This window comes from Mytilus californianus, unplaced genomic scaffold (assembly GCF_021869535.1).
Source record: "Mytilus californianus isolate M0D057914Y unplaced genomic scaffold, xbMytCali1.0.p SCAF_1, whole genome shotgun sequence".
Taxonomy (NCBI): Eukaryota; Metazoa; Mollusca; class Bivalvia; order Mytilida; family Mytilidae; genus Mytilus; species Mytilus californianus.
The window spans coordinates 107,015,649-107,032,041 of record NW_026262581.1 but is presented as its reverse complement, the minus strand read 5'-3'; the positions used below and the strand labels follow the sequence as shown (position 1 = coordinate 107,032,041).

General features: G+C 33.0%; 2 protein-coding genes across 3 annotated transcripts in view; both read right to left on the bottom strand.

Moving 5' to 3' along the window:
* The window catches only part of LOC127729098 (uncharacterized), a 56,812-nt gene extending 48,003 nt beyond the window's left edge, over positions 1 to 8,809 (bottom strand). The window contains exon 1 of the mRNA XM_052236756.1: positions 8,734 to 8,809. The gene's annotated coding sequence lies outside the window, so the exon portion shown is untranslated. The remainder of the gene's footprint in view (positions 1 to 8,733) is intronic.
* LOC127729108 (TBC1 domain family member 25-like) overlaps positions 1 to 16,393 on the bottom strand; it is a 447,590-nt gene that overhangs the window by 8,896 nt on the left and 422,301 nt on the right. The window contains exon 6 of one of the 2 annotated variants that reach the window (XM_052236767.1): positions 5,560 to 5,879. The gene's annotated coding sequence lies outside the window, so the exon portion shown is untranslated. The other variant, XM_052236775.1, reaches the window with a different exon arrangement.

Sequence of the window (16,393 nt, the reverse complement as noted above, 5' to 3'; positions counted from 1 at the left end):
ATACCATAAATAGTTATCCTTTTACTCATAATAAGTGTAATTTTTTTTGCAAGCAGTAACTGAACCATTAAAATGAGGTCAAGGACAATGGATTATAACAGGCGGAAACTTTATATCATAAGGTATGAAGCATCAGGGTCTTCTACCCTCTGAAAATAAATGGCACGTGTCTTTAGTTACAAGTTTATACCAAAGTAACAAAATCAATGTTATCGGCAGATATGTGAACTGTTACTAAAGCGCTAGTTAATATTTGAAATAAATATCATAAAAATAAAGTTTTACAAATTTAAAAAAAAAATGTTTATTGAATTTATTCCTATATAATATCTCATAGGTGCTTTAATTTTAAATTTTAGGCATTTCTCTTGACCTCTACCGCCTTACAGTAAAAGGTCAACGAGACTGTTTTACCAAGAAATGAAACACAATAAATCTTCCACGAGGTACGAAATGGCATACATACAAACCTTCCATGAGGTAAGAAATGGTATACAGACAAATCTTCTATGAGGTACGAAATGGTATACATATAAATCTTCCATAAGGTACGAAATGGCGCACATTAATAAGACAGTTTTTACCAAGAAATCAAAAACATATAAATCTTCCATGAGGTACGAAATGGCATACATATAAACTTCCATGAGGTACGAAATAGTATACATATAAATTTTCCATGAGGTACTAAAATGATATACATGATAATATTCCATGAGGTACGAAATGGTCAGGGTACGAAATGGTTTTTGCCAGGGTACGAAATGGTTAGGGTACGAAATGACTATAATTCCCTCGAAAATGGCGACCAAGGAAAGTAACTCAAACTCAAACTACGTCATTCAAAATCTATCTATAGATAGACACTTTGGGGTATTTAGGCCAAAAAAAAATGTCTTGAAACAGTCTGTTTAGGGTTAAATCATCTAAAAAAATAGGGTAGGTAAGTCGGTATCTTCAATTTTTTTTTTTTTCCATTTTATTTTTGCAACATGATTTTGAGTAATGTGGTCCGTTTTTTCATGGTTCGAGTTGTCCATGGACTGAATTAATCCATATTTTGTTGGAAATAAAATCGACCAATTCAAATGGTGTTATGAACTACATAATGTACTATGACGTCGCCGTTTTTGCGCTTAAATAAAATTAATTCCACCGTCTTGAAATTTTCGTGCGTTTTTTTACCAATATTAAAAAATACGGAAGTTGAGCTTTTTTTGAGAAAATTATGAAAATAAAATTATGTAAGGATTCCTCTATAAATATTACTGATGTAAGTTTTAGATGTATTGAGTCTTAAATTCACTCTCTTTTTTCCTGCACTTTTGCGGTATGCATTTTAGGCTTACTTTCAGCCTAAAGTTATCATCAAGGGATTTACTTTAATAAAAATATATAAATGCAAGTAAAAATGTAAATACATAAAATATAGAATATAGAAATTAATTAAATCAGAACAAAATACCTTAACAAAGAAAGGTTGAGATAAAATGCAAATGATTTTTTTTTAAATCCTCAAAGACGTGAAAAGATGAAAAGTACGCCAAAAAGTGCAATATTCATTAATGATGTAATCAATCTAATGACGTCATCCATTAACACATCCATCGAATTATGGCTGATCCTAATCCCTGGTTTTGAGTTGATCCTCCTGAAGTTAGGGATCACACAGAATTTAATCATAATGTAGGATCTACAGGGTTTGACACTAACTAAATGTATGTACTAGCCTGCAGGGCTAATGAAATTATTATTCTTCTAGTCCTCTTGACTAGCCTCCAAGCGCCAAAGGCACTTGGACGGTCGTGCCACCGGCACAACCCTATCTTGGAGGGTCTGGGGGCATGCCCCCCAGAAAATTTTGATACAAATGAAGCTAAATCCTGTGTTCTGGAGCATTTCCAGAGGGTTTTGAACATGTTTTGTTTCATGAAATTTCACTGATTGGCTAATAAAAAATACCCCCCCAAAAAAAAAATTCATATTTTAATCATCTTTATCAAGAATGTGTTCGACTTATTTTGAAGACCCCTTTAGATCATTACTTCATCAACATCCTCATTTTACTTATCATTATTACTAGTGTCTTTAATGAAGATGGATAAGTTAGGGATTTAAAAATACACCCACAAAAGAGGAAAGATTTGCCCTTGCTGTTTTTTGTCATAATTCTTCATGGACTCCTTCTTTTCCCTTGTTTTTTCAGTTTTTTTTTTTTTTTTCCAGGACAAGATTTTATTCCTAAAAATCTGTATATTTTTACTAGAGACCAAGGAATTGTATAGTATACAAATCCTTGCAAAGACCTATAGTTTTGTTTTTATGACAATAATTCAGTGATATTGTTTGCCTCAAATTACATTCGAAATACAGCTTTTTCCCCTAGAGAAAATTCCCAATTACTAAAAAAATGGCTTAAAATTCCTCCCAATAAGATGTACATTTTTCCCAAAAAGTGATGGTATCGGTAGTAATGTATGTAAATTTCGTATTCATGTTATTATTTTGATATTATGAAAGCACTTTTGAGATCCAGGTTTCTGATTAGAATCATCACGGCGTTTGTAACACACATGGTTTTCAATGTATAAAGTACCATCATTGTTTCCGTTTCTTTCCCCTCCCCATAAAGTACCTTTCATGTTAAAAATGTCTTGACAATCAAAATATATGTGAATAAACTGTACAATAAAGACAGCAAAGGTCAGCAAAAAATCTGGGATTTGTTGACAATTAAAATTTTGACTAGCCCGTCGGACTACTGTGATGAAAACTTTACTAGCCCTCCCTTATTTTTACTAGCCTCAGGCTAGCGGACTAGCATTAGTGTCAAACCTTGAGTCCTAAAAGAATGCAACAGAGAAATTCCAGACCCACTGAATATTTCATGCTGATTTTCACAATTGATTTGATGAAGAAGTTTGTCTTGGAAACAAACGGATATGTGTAAGCCCATGTTCCATTTAAATCGACACCATTGAATTTTAATGCACGGAATAAATTTCAATGAAAAAACTTTACTGCATCCAATTTTTTAGATCAATGCGGCATACGTTAGGAAAGGCTGAACAGTAAACAGAAATAACTAGATATCATTGAGATGGGAGCCATCTCTGTGGGCCCCACTGTGAATAATGTGTGGTAAAAGTTTGTATCTTTATCATTGGACATGGGGTTGTCAACTGAAACCAAAGTTTTTGACCTAGGAAGTTGTACATACATTATGACACACCCTCTGGTGTTGGTTAATATACATGTCAAGTATAAACTTTGAAATCATAACGGTTCTCTAGATATAGAGTGGACACAATTTGTTGTATCTTTATCATTGGACATGGGGTTGTCAACTGAAACCAAAGTTTTTGACCTTGACCTTTGACCTAGGAAGTTGTACATAAATTATGACACACTCTTTGGTGTTGGTTTATATACATGTCAAGTATAAACTTTGAAATCATAACGGTTCTCAAGATATAGAGCGGACACCATCTTTACCATAGGACATGGGGTTGTCAACTAAAACTAAAGATTTTGACCTTGACCTTTGACCTCCGAAGTTGTACATACATTATGACACACCCTCTGGTGTTGGTTAATAAACATGTCAAGTATTAACTTTGAAATCATAACGGTTCTCTAGATATAGAGCGGATACAATTTGTTACGGACGGACAGACTGATCACTATAGGGCGTCTGCCATTCGGCGGGGCCCTAATAAATCAAGGTTTGGATACAAGAGATACAAATAAAAAAAAAAAATGTGGATAGTGGACACATGTGGACACTGATGATGCCCCCACTTGCATATCATATAGTTTTAAAGGGACATAACTGAAGAACGGTAAAAGTGACGCTACCCAAATTTGAACTTGATCTGAGTTTTGTGGTAATAAGCATTGTGTGTAAGTCTCATAACATTTGGTTGAGGCTAACTTAAGTAGAGAACAGAAACTAAAAATTCAGCATTTTTTCTTTTTGTAAACACGCATAACTCTAGAACGGTTGTGTATAAGTTTTATAACATTTGGTTGAGACAAACTAAAAAATTCAGCAATTTTTATGTTTTTAAAGGGACATAACTCAAGAATGGTAAAAGTGTTCTCACCAAATTTCGTACTTATTCTGTATTATGTAGTACAGTCGACTCCACTTAATCGCATACCGCTTAATAGCATAATTCGGTTAATTGCATAATTTTCTCCTGCACAAAACCATTTCCCATTCATCTAATGTTAAATTATCCGGTTATATGCATAGCCTTACAAGTGGCCTTTCGGTTAATTGCATAGAAAATAATTGCCGGCTAGATATGCTTAGTTCAAACTGACCAGATTTTTTACCAGAAACAGCAATTTGGTAAGTATATTTTTCTTGAATGTATCATTATTTTCGTTATTATTTCATATTCACTTTTGTGTTATTAAAATAAAGTTTTAAAACAGTTTCTTTCGTGTTTATATGATGGAGGTTTACTTTAAAATAACCCTCGATGTGTACACAGGTGAAGTTTCCCATGTTCTAATTCAGGCCTCGAGGTCATAAAATGTCAAACAGGTAATTGTTGTAAAAACACGACAATTCTATCCCAAAAGGTGTTAATTATTGATTGGATTTTAAGTATTGTCCATAGATTACATTTGGGGTGAATTTTAAAAACAACAACGCCTGCTAATTTACTTTGAAAGACCAGGGTGGGTCTTTTCACCACGGAACACCGCCAAACACCCAAAAAAACCATCAACCACTAAGAAAATCAGTGATTTTATACAATAAAACGGTAAAATCAATTAAATTTTAAGTTGTTTATGTGCATCATTTTTCTTTTAAAGTCGATTATCAATATAATCAATATAAAGAAAAACTTCTCCTGATTCATCACTATTTTTCCGGATTACATTGTGTGTGTATAAGCATGATAAGAATCATTTGACATCTATTACTGATGAAGGATATTAGTTATCCGAAATAATTAACATTTGTTCATGTCTCTTTTCTTATTATTGGTACAACTATTTTATAAAAGAAGAAAAATAAAATGCTCTGCTGGGCGCAGCTTGATACGACCGCAGAGGTCGAACCCTGAACAGTTGGGGCAAGTATGGACACAACATTCAAGCTTAATACAGCACTGAATTTGGATTGTGATTAAATATTTGACACAGCATAGGTTTCTGACACAGAATGAATGTGGTCTAAGAACTTATAAATTATTAATTGACCTATTCAAACCATATCATTATTATTTGCTTTTACATATAAATCAGAAATAACCAATTTAAAATGGAAAATTTTAAAGAAAATAAAAGGAAAAAAAATCCCTTCCCCAAATTTTTTGAACCCCCTTATGATTCATCACCCCCAAACTCAATCCCAGCCTTCCTTTTGTGGTATGGTACCTTGCAGTACAATTTCAGAGAGATCCATACACTTGAACACAAGTTATTGTCTGGAAACTAGAAAAATGCTTGTTTTTAGGCCCCTTTTTGGCCCCAAATTCCTAAGCGTAAAGGGCAATTACCCCCAAACTCAAACCCAGCTTTCCCTTTGTGATATGGAACCTTGTAGTACAATTTCATAAAGATCCATACACTTACACACAAGTTATTGTCCTGAAACTAGAAAAATGCTTGTTTTTTGCCCCTTTTGGGCCCCTAATTCCTAAAATTTTGAGGCAATTACCCCCAAAATCAATCCCAGCCTTCCCTTTGTGGTATGGTACCTTGCAGTACAATTTCAGAGAGATCCATACACTTGAACACAAGTTATTGTCTGGAAACAAGAAAATGTTTATTTTTGGCCCCTTTTTGGCCCCTTATTCCTAAACGTTTTGGGCAATCACCCCCAAACTCAATTCCAGCTTTCCCTTGTGATATGGAACCTTGTAGTACACACAAGTAATTGTCATGAAACTAGAAAAATGCTTGTTTTTTGCCCCTTTTTTGGCCCCTAATTCCTAAAATTTTGAGGCAATTACCCCAAAATCAATCCCAGCATTCCCTTTGTGATATGAAACCTTGTGGTACAATGTCAGAGAGATCCATACACTAACACACAAGTTATGTCTGGAAGTTACAAAAATGCTTATTTTTGGCCCCTAATTCCTTCACTGTTGGTACCATAACCCCCAAAATCAATCCCAACCTTCCTTTTGTGGTATTGAACCTTACAGTAAAATTTGTTCTAATTTTGTATCCCTGGTAAAGGAAATGTCAGTACGCAAATAAACTAAAACAAAATGTGTTTATAAACTTTATTAAAAGATTACAATATACAATAACATGAATAACACTAGACTTATAACTTTTATCAGAATAAATCAACATTTGACATGTTGTAAGTGGATTATGGCCGTTCATTTTTCTTCAGGGATTTCCTTTACTATCGATGTTATTTGACTCCGTAATTTGGCATTTCGGATATAAGCATACTCCGCTTAATTGCATAATTTTGTCTTCCAAATAAGCTATGCAAATAACCAGAATCGACTGTAATAAGCATTGTGTATAAGTTTCATAACATTTGGTTGAGGCAAACTAAAGTTAGAAAACAGAAACAAAAAATTTGTACTTGATCTTAGTTTTGTGGTAATGAATATTGTGTATAGGTTTCATAATGTTTGGTTGGGGCAAACTTAAGTTACAGAATGGAAACTAAAAATTTTGCAATCTTTCGATTTATAAAGGGGCATAACTCAATAATGGTTAAAGTGACACTACCCAAATTCAACTTGATCTTTGTTTTATCAGTGGAAGTCAAAATTAAACATTGCATTGTATAAAGCATTGATTGTAGTTGATTCAACTATAATCATGGACAAAGGAAGATAACTCAAATTTTAAAAATTACTTGATATTTAGAAGAAAACAAAAATTTTGCACTTTTTCCATTTATAAAGAGGCATAACTCTAGAACGGTTAAAGTGACGCCACCAAAATTCAAACTTGATCTGTGTTTGTGGTAATAAGCATTGTGTATAAGTTTCATAACATTTGGTTGAGGCAAACTCAAGTTAGAGAATTGAAACCAATTTTGGAACGTATGTACGTACAGACGGACAAGGGTAAAACCTAATGCCCCCAACGCTACGGTGGGGGCATAAAAAAAGATCAAACAAAAGCAAAACGCAGGGAACGGAGCTATGGATTTCATCATGAAATTAATATTGCATTTATCGTGGGAAAACGCATTGTCCAGTATTGCATCGTAAAAAAGCTTCTTGAGCATACTGGCCAAATTAACATTCCAGGTCAACATGACATTTTAATGGATACATGCAACAGGTTTCTTAGTGAAAGATATGTTTTTTGATCGGTGCATGTGTTTACTCATTTATTAGTTTGTCCCTTCTTATCCCTCCACAGTCTTTCTTAAAAAAGAAAAGAAAGAAAAAAATTTGTGACAGTACATTCCGACAAAGCACGCTTAATTTGATGTTAAACTATGGATGTTGACAGAAGCTATTGTAGGGTATTGTTTTCACTTCAATGTTTACAAAGGAAAAAAATATGATCCCACTCCAGCAGGAGAGACCCAAGGTTCAAATGTTGTTACATCATTACTTCGCGCTGCTGGTTTACTGTATAAATGGTACCATGTGTTTTGCAACTCGTTTTTCACCTCTTTAGCTTTAGCAAAACGATTGTTAAACTAACATACATATGCAACTGGAACTGTGCGTATTAATGGCCCGTTACCAAACCTTATCAAATCGGCAAATTTAAGGCCTTCCCAGAGTATGTTTATGCGGAAGCAGGAAATTTTGGTATGTGTGTTTAAGGAAAAAGAAAAGCGCAAAATTAGTTGCAAACCGAAAACCTAAAATGATAACGGAGTACAATAAATATATGGTAGGCATCGACTTGTATGACATGCTCACTAGTTTTTACGAGGACGGTCGAAAATGTGGAAGAAGATCGTGTTTAACATTATACACATGACGGTCATAAACGCATATATTTTATATCAACAGAACTCCGACAATGTGAAATCTCGTCTCCATTTTATACAATTATTAATTGATGACCTTTCCGAAGATCATATGACAAGAAATACTGCCAATCTTAGGGTCTTGAATGATGAAAGAAACAACCAACATTTGAGAAAATTGTTCTGTATGTACGGTACGAAATATTAATGTTCCTGGTGGCAGGAAAAGGTCGAAACATAAATGTGTTCTCTGTCATAAAGGTGTTCATAAAACATGTTATAAGAAACACAGCAGACGATGTAACGCTGATGAATAAAATATCTTTCTTGATAAATGTTTATGAATCTTGAATGTTGTATCCCCGGCTCATATAATGAAATTATTCATAGAGAATAATCACAAAATTTCTTTTATAAGTAGTGACAAATCCATCTATTTTCTCATGTATAGAAAACATAAAACAATTTATCATCACCCCTCCCCTCCCCCCCAGACTTGTACAGTTGTATGAGAAAGATAGTAGCATATACATGGGAGTGTGTGAAAAAGATAAATTCCATATTAGTCTGATGTATATATGTATGTGTGTGTGTGTGTGTGTATATAGTATCCTATGCGTTTTCCGTTTGACCTCTTTCAAACTTTCATCACCCTCAATGGGCTCATCAAGCATGTCTATAATTTGTCAGTATTGATCATTGATGTTGTTGATAAATGAATAAAATACTGACTCAAAATAGAGATTACTAAACCATTGCTATAGGAATTTAAAACTGATTGATATTGTATTCTCTCATGTCTTTACCTAAACATTTGTTTCAGAAAATATCGGATTGTGTGTGTGTTTGAAAACAGAGAACAGCTTCAGCAACTTCATTGCGCATGCGTTTGATGCACGTGTTGGATTTGATTCACCTTCTTTTAAAAAGAGTTTATAAAGCTAGCGGTGCGCTCTCTAAAATAGATAGATACACTTTGATTTTATTCATTTTTATAAATTTGCAACAAAATTACGAATCTATGTCCGTATATATATATCTGATAAAAAAAATTAAAAAAAAAACATCCGAACTTTAATGATTCTTTCAGTGTCCGGTCATACAAAGAAGGGACCGATTATTTATTATGTTCCAACCCATTAAACAAATTCCTCACCCCGGGTATGCCTCCGGTGAACTTACTGACTCTAGTGCATTCTTAAGAGTTACAGATCCTGTTACCAAAAGATAAACTTGTTTAGTCCCAGCAGACCCTTTTGAGGTTGTGCCAAATTCCTACTCCTAATGTCTAGTCCTACAGAATTAATTTCCCGTTAATATGCATGTCGTATTGATACCAACATATTACTTTTAGGTCCACTTTAATGAAAAAATGTACTCATTTCGTTTTGATACTGAATTTATTGCATATCAGTTCATGGTCAAAAAGCCTCGTATAATTATTTACACAAATTCTTTGCGTGTAATTGGTCTCTTTTTCTTTACTTTAAATATAAGCAACCTTTTATTTTTGTATATTGTTTTCTGATAATACATGCATTAGTTTAACATACTTCGTATATTTAGGGAACACATGTTAATTTAAGCAATGTTGGTAGTTTCCGATAGCTAACATTTTCTATATCATTTGCTTCAAGTATTAAAAGAGTTGAAAAATATACACTGCCTGTAACCGAGTACGGCAGAAAGTGATTTTCCCCGATTGATTACTGATTTTTCCCGATTTTCCTATGTAGAGAACATCAAAAGGGTAATTATATATGAATTAAGGAAAATCTGTGTCAATAATTATGCAACCTTCCTTTTCATTCATACATTTTTATCATTGACCTCCCATGGGCAATATGGATTTTGATGACCAATCCTAAAAATAGATTAGGAAAATACTAAAAAAAATATGATTTCAATTTCTGATGCAGTGTACTGATTGTCCACTATCAGTGTACAGATTGTCCACTATCAGTGTACAGATTGTCCCAGAGAAGATGAAGTTTTAAATTACAGATTTTCCCCGATTTTCTCTTATAGAATCATAAGGAAAAAGGTTTATTCTAAGTTTTATTTTTAACTGTTACTTGCAAGAAAATATCAACATAGCTTTAATAGCTTTCTAAAAATGTCATCTTTGAAGAAATAGTAGCTCACCATCAGAAGACACATCCATCCGAAAAACTTGTCATTTGGAGAAGACTTGAAGACGGTGGTGAAAGATAACATACCATGCATTAATTCCAGAACTTCTTGACAGAAAAGGATTTTTTTTTATTAAAATACAAGATGAAAATATTATAATTTGTAACTTATCAACAAATACACCACAAAAGATTATCAAAAAAGGCAAATCATCACAATCTCCAACCATTTCAGACAATTTATCAAATTTACCAAACTATGAATCCAGAAATATACAAACAGTAAGTTATGAACCCCAAGCAAGAAGAAACCTGCTTAAAGTTTCTTAACCAACCAATGAAACATAAATGAACCAAAAAATCTCTAATTCAATTTTATATATAAAATTGTAGAATTACAGGTTTGCAGGAAAATTTTTCATATATTCCACTATTTTTATTAGAACATGCCTAAGTGTAATGAAGATCCACATATTAGCTTTATTTTTTAATGAGTAGCTTTTTCAAAATCGGGGACAATCTGTATAGGTATCAGGGAAAATCTGTAATCAACACAAGCTGATCGGGGACAATCTGTACACCAAAGCTGAAGTTTAATTACTATTTTTTTCACCATTTAAAAGCTTATTATGTCCAAATTTCTACTTGCTTTTTTCAGATTATTATATTTGAAAAAAATTTCATGAAAAAAAAATAAATTGATACTCCCAGTTTTCTAAAAGCAGACTAAAACAGATTTTTTTTACTCAAATCAGCTGCAACAGCATCAAAACAAAGAATAAGGAAGGTCATGATGTAACTTCAAAGCAAATCACTTACTAATGACTATACTGACCAGACAGAATAAACGATCTTTACCAATTGATTAGTTCAAGCTACTTAAATTAAATAACAGAACTATAGTGTAAATTTTATCATGAAAAATCAGTACAAAATCGAGGAAAATCAGTACTATAATCGGGGGAAAATCACTTTCTGCCGTACTCGGTTATAGGTAGTGATATAACTCTATATAAAGTATATGACTTGTTGAATCATATAATAAACAAATTATCGTTTAAGCCATATTTATAAATTATCTACTTTAACAGGTCCCATCAAATTACAAACCTTGGATTATACATAATTAAGTACTTTTAAAATAACAGACTGTGCGAAAACATTAATTTATCAACATCAGAGACATATATACAATTGTATAACATGGAAGGTTTAATAGTTCAGCGCGTGTGTCCGACGAAGAATCAAAGGAGCGGATTATACAATTATCTGTTTCTTTTCATGCCTAACTGTTATAATTAACATTGTAAAAACAATGAATTTTTTAGAAATGGCTTCGGTAAGAGATGGGCTTGTGTGATTTTTACAATTAATTTGGAATCCATTGCTAATCGTTACGCGGAAAGATGAAAGAGGCAACATAAGAGAATGTTGGCTTGTTGTTTTTACAAAGGAATCTTTTAAAATTGCAATAACTCAATTTTTTATATCATTGAATGTTTTCTACTTGTTGTTGAAACAACGTTTAACACAGTGAATCCCTAGAATTAAGGTAGGCAGTTATTGTGTTTTATATCTGGTTCTTTTTCATATGAAATTATAAATATCTTTCAGGGAGGTTCTCGTAGCTACCGTTTAATTTATCCCGCAAATACATCTTATGTACAATGTCTGTTATAAATGAAACCATTTTTTCTTCATCGTACATTTGGCTAGAACAGACTAAGAGACATGTAACAAATGTTTAGGCTAGACCATGTACAAGAATTCCATTCTAAACTATAGATGGCAATAAAAACGATCCCGGTGATCAATATAAACGATTTTGACACTCAAATGTTCCATAACTGCTCGAAAAGGATTAATTATCGTATCAACAAAACTGAACAAGCTTTTGAAAATACTCTAGATTGAAAAAAATCATGCACATATGTTATATTAAATTTCGAATGATGAATCACCGATTCCGCAAAATGTGACCATGTGAATATATGATATTTAAACCCTTTTCAATTTTTATAGTTCGTTCTTATATTGTACGTTACGCCACTTTCCCAGGTTATGGGAGGGTTGGCGCCTGCAAACATGTTTAACCCGTTCTGTATGTACCTGCATGTCCAAAGTCAGGAGCATATAATTCAGTGGTTGTCGTTTGTCGCTGTATATCACATTTGTTTTTCGTTTAATGTTTTGTACATAAATCAAGCCGTTTGTTTTCTCGTTTGAATTGTTTTACATTTGTCATTTCGAGGCCTTTTATAGCTTCCTTTGCGGTATGGGTTTTCCTCGTTGTTGAAGTCTGTACGGTGACCTATAGTTTTTTTTAATTTCTACGTCATTTGGTCTCGGATTGACAGTTGTCTCATTTGTAATCATACCACATCTTCTCATTTTAAATTATTTAGAGTTTGTGTAAAGCAAATGCCATCGGTGATGCATATCATCACTAAATCACATGCAAATGTTTTAAACTGATAAAAAAAAGTGTTGACAGAAATTTACACCAATTGCAATACGCTAAATAGAATTCAATAATATCATGAATATAGTTCAAAATCCAAATAAACGAAATTATGTTCATAAAAAACCTTTAAAAAAGGGATAATTTTCATTATTGAAACAACCTTTTTACCTCATCTTGCTTTCTCTCTTTCACAAGTCAACTGTATGTTGTATTATATATTTGTATTATTTATCATATAGTTTTCTTATGAACTTTAACCATGGCGATTCAAAATGACTTTCGACCGACAATTTGTATAATAATTGATACGCTTGATAAGATAGTTTTGAATCCTTTCCAGATAAAAGTCGTGTCCAATATGCAATCATTTTAGCTTGATATCTAGTTGAACAGGAAAAATGCCAAGTTCACCATTAATCATATAGTTTGGGGTGGATTCTTTTAACCTAAGTAACAATTTACCAAATTGTAATTGTACCCTTTCGATGCATTGCATATTTTTACAAAATCCCCATACATCTGAGCCATACAAAAGAATTGGCTTTACCATTTTATTAAACAGTTCTACATGACATTCGATGGATAAATTATGAATGCGACCTCTTTTTAAAACCTCATACACTGCTTTTGTTGCCTTCTCTGCTTGCTTATTTATTGCTTTACTGAAATTTCTGGTCCGGCTAAATAGTATTCGAAGATAGTTAAATTCGTGAACTATCTCTATGTCTGCCCCATATTACAGTACTCTCCAAATTTGTTCAATATTTTTTGTAAGTCTTCTTTTGATTCAGACAGAAGGACCGTGTCGTCTGCATATAGGACAAAAAGTTTCAGGTAAATGATCAACTTGTCTTCTAGTAAATCCGAAGTCTCGTTTAGACCCTCAAGATTTTCCGTTTCTAAAAAAACTTGCAAATCATTCAAAAAGAGGGCAAACAGAAAAGGCGACAAAATCGCACCTTGTCTTACCCCAATATCACATGAGAAATAGTCTGATTTGTGATAATTATATGTAATACAAGACTTAATATCTTTGTACATATTTAGAATGACATGATATATTTTTCCTAATACCATTTAAAAGTAGTTTATACCAGAGAGCCTCTCTCCAAACCGTGTCGAACGCCTTTTCAAAGTCGACGAATGCGCAGAACAGTTTCTTATTTCTATATTTCAAAATTTAAAAAAATGAGTATAAAGCAAAAAGACTATCAGTTGTCGAGTACGAATTTCGGAATCCAAATTGGTTTTCATTCAACAAGAGTTTTCATCAGAGAAACGACATAATCTTTCGTTTAGTATAGCTGTAAATAATTTACCAAGGCAACTCAAGATGGTTATCGAACGGAAGATTTTTGGATCAAACTGGTTGCCTTTACCTTTATATATAGGTTTTATATTTCCAATAAGCCAAATATCAGACAGAACGCCGGAGTCAAATATGAGGTTAAATAACATCTCATAAATCGGAAGAAATAAATCTGCAGTAGATTTCATGTATTCGTTTACTACATAATCTTCATCACAGGCTTTGTTGTTCTTCAGATTTTTAATGCATTTAGCTATTTCTTCTTTGGTAATGCAGACATTTATTTCATCATTCAAATGACCAATGTCAACACTATCAAATAGATCTCTTTTGGAAATTTCCCGAACAGGGGGTTCTTCAACCGTTTGGTTAAGTTTTTTTTAAAGCTGAACAAGTCCTCAAGCGGAAGATTTGGTTGCCTTTTCTGTTTACCCCTATTTAAAAGATTCCAATACTCTTTTGGGTCGGAAGTTTTCATATATTTAAGCTTACAACGCATTTGCTTCCTATGCTTTTTACTATTCGCATCGAGTGTCTTTTTATATCGCTTCTCTGCTTCTGAAACCTCTTGTTTAAGTGTATCTGTTTTTCTGAACTTAAGTTTCTTTTAAGTTTACGATAGTTTTGTATTGCGAATCTACATTCTTCGTTAAACCACGGTTTATCTCCCTTAGGCTTCTTATTAGTAGATTTTCGCTTTCGGGAACCAAAAGTATTTTTGCGCTATCAATAAAAAGATTGCATAATTTTCTGAAAAACGAATTAACTTTATATTTATCTAAATTGTCACTCAAAGTTTCTTCCAAATCAGTATATAATACTTGTAACTTTTCTTTATCTTTATTATCAACAAATGAAGTTTTTTTCGACACGTCCCACTTTTTAACTCTACAGCTTATTAAGAAAATTATATGTACAAATCGTTTGTGGTTCATAATTGTTTATTGTTGCTCGTTTTTTATATAGATGAGACCGTTGGTTTTCCCGTTTGAATAGTTTTACACTAGTAATTTTTGGGGCCCTTTATAGCTTACTGTTCGGTGTGAGCCATGGCTCCGTGTTGAAGACCGTACTTTGACCTATAATGGTTTACTTTTATAAATTTTGACTTGGATGGAGAGTTGTCTCATTGGCACTCATACCACATCTTCTTATATCTAAATACAGTAATCAATAACACTGGTATTTTTTACATGCTAGTTTACCAGATTCAATTTTATCATCACCAATACGACCATTTACAATAAACAAGTCATTCCTTTACATAATTCTAATAATTTCTGACCAGAACGGTTTTTAACAGTATCCATACTCTTTCTAATGTATATTTCTGTCAATATTAAGAACCTCTAAGCAATTTGGAGTATCCTGTATAAATTCAGAAAAATCTTGTTCGTGTTAATTTGCTTCTATCTGATATAATATGGTTCATCTGCAGTTCTGCCATTATAATCGCCCAATAAACAAATATATTTAAAATTTTGGGAAAAACTACGTAATTCATTTTTAACTTGATCGAAAGTATCTGGTTGGTGATATACGGAATTTTCTGGGGGAAAAAATTGAGAATGGAAATGGGGAATGTGTCAAAGAGACAACAACCCGACCATAGAGCAGACAACAGCCGAAGGCCACCAATGGGTCTTCAATGCAGCGAGAAACTCCCGCACCCGGAGGCGCCCTTCAGCTGGCCCCTAAACAAATATGTTTACTAGTTCAGTGATAATGGACGTCATACTAAACTCCAAATTATACACATGAAACTAAAATTAAAAATGATACAAGACTAACAAAGGGCAGAGGCTCCTGACTTGGGACAGGCGCAAAAATGCGGCGGGGTTAAACATGTTTTTTGAGATCTCAACCCTCCCCCTATACCTCTAGCCAATGTAGAAAAAACAAACGAACAACAGTACGCACAGTAAAACTCAGTTAAAGAGAAGTCCGAGTCCGATGTCAGAATAGGAAACAAAAGAAAATAAACAAAATGACAATAATACATAAATAACAACAGACTACTAGCAGTTACTGACATGCCAGCTCCAGACTTCAATTAAACTGATTGAAAGATTATGTCTTCATCATATGAATATCAGGCACAATCCCTCCTGTTAGGGGTTTAGTATTATACCATCATAAAATATATGAGAAGAACATAACCCGTGTCATGCCAACAACTGGTTTTAGAATAAATATGTTTAATTCCGATGCAAAGACCCTATAAGTGAATCAATATTAAAGCCAAAATATGCAATCTTTAATGACCTGACAACAGTATCGTAACTATATCCCTTCTTAATAAGTCTGTTTAAAGGTTTTGTTAGCTTTTGAGGTGAATACTGACATTTTTGTGCTTTGTAAAGAATATTACCATAAAAGATTGGATGTGAAATACCCGAACGTATAAGATGTTGCATGTTGAGTTATATTTACGAATGATGTCCTTATACCGATGATAAAATTTAGTAAATGTTTTGACTAGTTTATGATATCGAAAACCCTGGTGTAATAATTTTTCAGTAATACATAAATTTCTTTCGCTAAAATCTAATACGTTGTTA